Source organism: Eptesicus fuscus, chromosome 17 (assembly GCF_027574615.1).
Source record: "Eptesicus fuscus isolate TK198812 chromosome 17, DD_ASM_mEF_20220401, whole genome shotgun sequence".
NCBI classification, from domain to species: domain Eukaryota; kingdom Metazoa; phylum Chordata; class Mammalia; order Chiroptera; family Vespertilionidae; genus Eptesicus; species Eptesicus fuscus.
The window spans coordinates 58377996-58384574 of record NC_072489.1 but is presented as its reverse complement, the minus strand read 5'-3'; positions in this window follow the sequence as shown (position 1 = coordinate 58384574).

Below are 6579 nucleotides of genomic sequence, written 5' to 3'. Positions count from 1 at the left end.
CCCAACCCCCAGAGTGGCTCCCGTTGGAATAACTTCCAACCTCCCATTGGCCTCAGTCAATGAACCTACAGGCCCATCCAAGGCCGTACCCTTATTCGGTGCCTTCTGGCGGGAGGTGTCATGGCTACTTCTGAGAAATCCCCGGGCCAGGCCTCCGCTGTGTGGCTGATGACAAGGAGAACAGAGCGAAGGCCCCATTCCTAAGTGGCCGCCGTGCGCCCGTCCTGCACGCCTGCTGGGCGAAGGGAGATGGCCCCGGGCTCTGTGCACAGGTCCCCTTCATAGTGAGCCCCCGTCCCCGGAGTCTGCTGGTTTCAGAGGGACCCCCAGTCTGGGTCAGGTCAGTCCTCCTTTATTGGGCACAGGGGGGTCAGAAACAAGAAAACTGCCCCCCCCCAGGGACTGAGCGGGCAGCGCTGGGCATGTGGAGGGGTCGCTACAAGGTGGTTGGCGCCTGGCTGTGCTGAGGGGGCGCCTCCTGTTCCTGTTTTGTCCTGAAGCGGGGGGCTGGGCCACAGGGCCACCGTCTCACAGGCTTTCTAAAGCAATCCTTGGCCCTGGGACAAGAGGTGGCCGACCAGGACGCTCCTGAGGAAAAGGGAGTGCGTTTCCCGCCGCTTCTGATAGTTTCCTTCCAAGAAGCTCAGGGCGGGGACTCCTCCTGGGGAGCACGTGTCTGCCAGGCAGCCTGGGCGAGTCCCCGAAGGCCGCTGTGCCAGGAGGAGGGTCCCCCAGAGGAGCTGAGCATTGGCCCACCTCTCGGTGCCAACTTAGTGGGTCATGGCCAACACATGCCTTCGTCCCTCCCTCCTCCTCATACTCAGAGGGCCCCCTCCCAGGGCCAGGAAGGGACCGGGGCTGTGCAGGGCGGCAGGGGGCAGGCAGGGAAGCCTGGTGGCCCCTGACCCCGGGCCCCTGGCCATCCTCTAGGGTTGCTGGTCCGCCTCCTGCTCCACGGGCCTTGGGAGCAGGTGCTGTGCATTCGCTGAGCCCACGCAGGTTTACGGCTCTTTGCTTACGAGGGAGCGTGGGGGCCATCCGGTCTGTTCTGCAGGACGTCAGGACACGGGTGGCATTGTCGTCTCAAACATGGACAATTTGGCACGTGGTATCCATCCCCTACGGACCGTGATTTCTAAACCCAGGGAGACAGAACTTCGTCTTGGTGCAAGAGTTAAACTTGCTATTGAAAAATACCAGTATTTCCAAACAGCTCCAGCGTGGGCAGGGTAGTGGTGTGGAGTTTGCCTACATGCAGCTGAATTGGCAATTGTTTTTTTTTAACCCCACCGGAGGAGAGTTTTCCATTGATGTTTAGAAAGAGCGGAAAGGAGGGAAGAGAGAGGGAGAGAAACACTGATGTGAGAGAGACGCATCGATTAGTTGCCTCCTGTATGTGCTCTGACCAGGGCTGGGGATTGAGCCTGCAACTGAGGTATGTGCCCTTGACCCGGGATTGAACCCATGACCCTTCGGTCCACTAACCACGGAGCCAGACTGGCTGCGGCTGAAATGGTAAATTTTAAATAAAATAAGTGGTTTGCACACACAGCATGTGCCGGGGGGGGGGCTATTGGCAGAGTCAAAATGGAAGGCCGTTCTTTACAGCCGGAGTTCTCTTTACTTGGCCAAACTCGGTGCCCCTTTGGGAAGGAGAAGCTAATTTTCCAAACTGCCGATGCTCTCCCTCCATGCAGCCGCCCTCTCTCCCCTGAGGTCTCGGGTGGGATGTGGGTGAGCCGGGCAGGCAGAGCCAAAGAGCCCGGGGTCGCAGGAGAAATCACAGTTGGAGCGCCTCTCTGTGCCTCTCAATCACGGTCTCTCCAGGAGCGCCCGCCGGGGCCTCTTCGGAGCAGGCTCCCTGCAGGGCCTGGCGGGGCTCTCTGGACCCAGGCGAAGTGGCTCCCCGCATCCGTGTAAACATGGGCATCCCGCGATGCCAACAGGCCTCATCGTCTCTTGTCACGGGGGGTCTGCAGAGCCCTGGAAGAGGCGTTTGCAGCTCCTGCAAAGCGCCTGGGGACCCTCATCCCCCCTTGTTCCTCTCCCATCCGCCATGAGGCCCAGCAGGGTGCGCCCGCCCACCCCTGGGAAAGTCCCAGGGCAGCCCCAGCAGCCACACCCAAGCTTGCACGGGTCTGCCGCCTGCCTCCGGCATCTCCGTCGCCCCCTCTCTCAGGCGCCTTTCCATCGGCTAATTAGAAGCTGGAGTAGGTGGAGCCCACACTCCACCCGCCAGGGTCGCCCTCCAGCCGCCCGCCGGCCCTTTGATCGCCCTCGGCTGGTGGCCCGCGCCCCGGCGGGCAGGTGGCAGCCGCGGGTGCCGCGTGCTCAGGTCCGGGCCGTGGCGCGCTCCCCGCCATGCCGCACATCAAGGCCCGGCAGGCTGGCGGGCGCCTTCATTAGCAGCCTGAAATTATAATAATATGGTAAAGAACAAAGCTGCTCCCCGGAAAAATATGTGCTGCATATCTGACAAAGATAAATTGGATTATTCAAACTATTCCTGATGAAATGTTACATTTTGCAACTAATTATCAATCTGTTTTATCTGCGGACCAGCTGGGCACTGGGGTGCATGCAAGACCTGCCTCCGCAATGATCTTAAGATGTCACTGCAGCGTTTACGTCTTTTATTTCAAGACTTAAATAACTAGGAAGTAGCTAATGCGATTCGCTGCTGAGAAGAAAGGCGAGCTCCTTGATGCCTTTCCAAAGCCATCTCCTCCTAATGAACTTCTTTGGACTCTGAGTAATGAGGCTTTATTCAAATAATGTTTAAGGAAGCCTCTGTCAGGGTAGTTTCTTAAAAAAAAAAAGGGGGGGGGACTGATGTTTAATACATTTAAAACGTCTCTATGCATAGGATGGTGGCTCCAGCAAGCCCACAATAGCACCAAGTGCCGGGGAGACTTGTGTGTCGCGCTTTCTGCGGGACTTGGCCCAAGCCACGCCCTCTGATGCCCCACGTTCAAGGACGCGCCCTCGTTTTCTCTGCTGGCTTCTGGGGATGATGTGTTGAAGGTGCTCAGGGCTGATATCAATCCTCGCCGTTTAGCAGACGCGGCTGCCTGCCCTTGTCTCCCCACCAGCGTCTCTCCCTGGTCTGACGCTCCAGGGCCGTGGTCGGCACACCGCGGCGCGCGAGCCACATGCGGCTCTTTGGCCCCTGGAGGGTGGCTCTTCCACAAAATACCACGGCCTGGGCGAGTCTATGTTGAAGAAGTGGCATTAGGAGAAGTTTAAGTTTAAAAAATTTGGCTCTCAAAAGAGATTTCAATCGTCGTGCTGTTGGTATTTGGCTCTGTGGACTAAGGAGTTTGCCGACCCCTGCGCTAGGGGATCGGGTCAATATGGTTTCTTGCTGGTCAGTGAGCATTTCATGGTGTGAGGCAGGAGGGGAGCAGAATCTGACAGCCCCTCGGCCCTTCACTCTGTCCTGGAGGGCGGGCGGCGGGATCGTGCCTGCACCTCATCCACACTCCACTTGTTTTTTTTTTTTTTTAATATATTTTATTGATTTTTAACAGAGAGGAAGGGAGAGGGATAGAGAGCTAGAAACATCGATGAGAGAGAAACATCGACCAGCTGCCTCCTGCACACCCCCCACCGGGGATGTGCCCTCAACCAAGGTACATGCCCTTGACCGGAATCGAACCTGGGACCCTTCAGTCCGCAGGCCGACGCTCTATCCACTGAGCCACACCGGTTTCGGCACACACTCCACTTGTTTTGATGTGGCAAGTGCCTTCTCCATTCAGCTGAAGGAGTGAGACGATGAACACTTGTGTGCAAACACACGCAGGAGTGCCTCCCACCCGCTCCGGGCTTCCTTGGGTTACAGCTCCGTGACGACGATAAACAGGGGCCCCACGTGTTGAGCCATCTTCACCGCCTCCGTCTCGGTGGACACCCTTGACAACACTGGGTGGAGGCGCTGAGGGCGGGCCTCATTCCCATTGTGCAGGTGGGGAAACCGAGGCTCCAGGGGAGAGGCCATGCGACTGGCTCCCCGGCACCCTGAGAGCTGTGCTGGGGGGTGGCGGGCCCAACAGGTTCTCGGCGCTCCGCTTAGATGGGTGAAGGGGGAGCGTGCGTTGACGGGAGGGACACGGTGGGGGGGGGGGCACCTGTCAGGATGCCATTTCCCTCCGCAGTTGAGAAGTCTTCCAAGTGGCTGACGGGGAGCCTGCCAAGGAAAATCAAGCACCACTTCCCCCTGAAAGTGACAGAACACACATTCTTCTTGCTTTTCTAATTGATTTCGTTGTGACTGCTTTTCCATAAAATTATCCCCAGACAGGTTCTGGGAGCTGTCACGGAGCCATCTGAAATTTTGCACCAAGCACACTGGTGCATGCGCTTCTCTATCTAGATAACATCTTCCCCTACTTGGCGCGGTGAGAAATGCCTTTTGTTCAGATTGCAAAGGAAAGTTACCCCCGGTGCGCTCTCTGCCTGATTGGGCTCCTGGGGTGCTATTTGGACACGTCTGTGTTAATGGTCAAGTGATAAAGACTTTCGAGAAACACGGACCGGACCTTCCCAAGACGGTGCTCTTTGGTGAGCGTCCCATCTTCTGCTTTTATTTTATTAAAAAAAATATTTTTATTGATGTCAGAGAGGAAGGGAGAGGGAGAGAGAGAGAGAGAGAAACATCAACGATGAGAGAGAATCATGGATCGGCTGCCTCCTGCACGCCCCACACTGGGGATCGAGCCCGCAGCCCGGGCATGCGCTCTTGACTGGAATTGAACCCGGGACCTTTCAGTTCGCAGGCCGACGCTCTATCCACTGAGCCGCACCAGCGAGGGCCCACCTTCTGCTTTTAAAGGCTGTTTCCTGCTGAGATGCTTTTTTTGTGGGGGGTCCGCGGTCGTCCCAGATGCGGAGGTGTTGGGGCCCTCAGAGACCCTACTGCCATCGGCTTCCCCAGGCAGTGTCCTGGGTCTTTGGCTCAAAGTGAGTTCTGTGCTTCCACCAGATGATGCCGGCGCCCCGCTCGGCACGGAGAAGGCGAGCACCAAGTAAGGGATGCCCTGGTTTGCCCCCTAAGATAATGTCCAAGTGGAGAATGAGATCATTCGCATGTTGGAACCCATCAAACCATCTTCACGTTCTCTTCTATTCGAGAGTTATCGTGTGCGCAAACTACTAACCATCTCAGAGGCACGCGGCCTCCGATGGTACAGTCCGCCCGGACAAGGTGGCCGCGCCTTCCCGGTCACTCAGCCAATGCCCCGTCCTGCACGGGGCCGCTCGTGGGCCTGGGTCCTCCGTGGTGCCCTGCAGAATCCTTTCAGTCGTCTAGAGCAGGGACGGATCGGCACATTTCCGCGAAGGACGATGACAGGTGTTTTAGCGTTTCAGGCCGCCCTGTCTCTGTCCCACCAGCTTCTGCCCGGCTCGAGGCGTCCGTGGGCACTGTGTAAGTGAACGAACATCGCTGGGCTCCAATAAAACTTTATTTGTGGGCACCGACGTTTGGATTTCGCATCCTTTTCCCGTGTTATGAAATATTCTTTTCAATTTTTCCCAACCATTTCCCAATGTCATAACCCTTCCTGGTGGACGGGCCACACAGGGGCAGGCGGTGCCCGGATCTGGCCCGGCGGCAGCTGCTCCCGCCGCCTCAGAGCGGAACGCAGGCCCTTCAGCTGCTCTCTGCCGGTTGCTGCTCTCAGGGAGTGGGCGAGGGGGCGAGGCCTCTGGTAGCTGCTTACACACCATCGGGCTCTCGATTGCTCTCCCCCTTCAGTTTCATTGGGATCTAAGTGACACAGGACATTGCATGGGTCAAGGCATGTGACATATGATTTGACATATGTGTCTGTTCGGAAATGATTGCCATAGGAAACCGCTAGCTTCCATCACCTCGTGTAGTTCCAAGTTTTTCCTGGGATGAAAACCTCTCACGTTCATTCTCTTGGTGACTTCTATCTACATCGGCAACACGGTATTGTTGGCGGTAGTCACCCTGTGTGTGTGTTACCCCCCAGACCGCGTTCCTCTTGTAACTGAGAGTGTGTGCCTCTCATCCACTGTCACCCACTAGCCCGCGCTTCACCCCTGCCTCCGGCACCGCCAATCCGCTCTCTGTCCCTATGAGTTCAGTTTCCATTCAGATTCCACAGATAGGTGACACCGTGCAGGGTGCCCTCCTCTGTCTGACTTACACACTTAGCGTAATGCCCTCAGGCCCACCCCCGTTGCTGCAAACAGCAGGATTCCCTTATTGAGTGTTTTGGCTGAATAATGTTCATGGATGATATTTGTGTAGGTTTAATAATACGCGTGTGTGTGACATTTCCTTTATCCACCGGAGGGAGGGAGGAGTGTCTGCAGCGCGAACCTGTGTGACGGGCACTCGAGGCCGCGTGGTTCTGCAGGCTCTGAAATGGTCTGGGGGGAGGAAGGCTGGGCAGCTCAGAGCTGCCACCTCCCTGGGTGCTGAGACAGCCGCAGGCAGGGACAAGGCCGTCCCGAAGTATCAGGCCTCAGAGTTGGGGGGCGAGAGCTTCCCCGCTCTGGGCGGGGCTCCTGCCAAGTGCAGGGGAGGAGTGATTCCAGTCCCCCGCG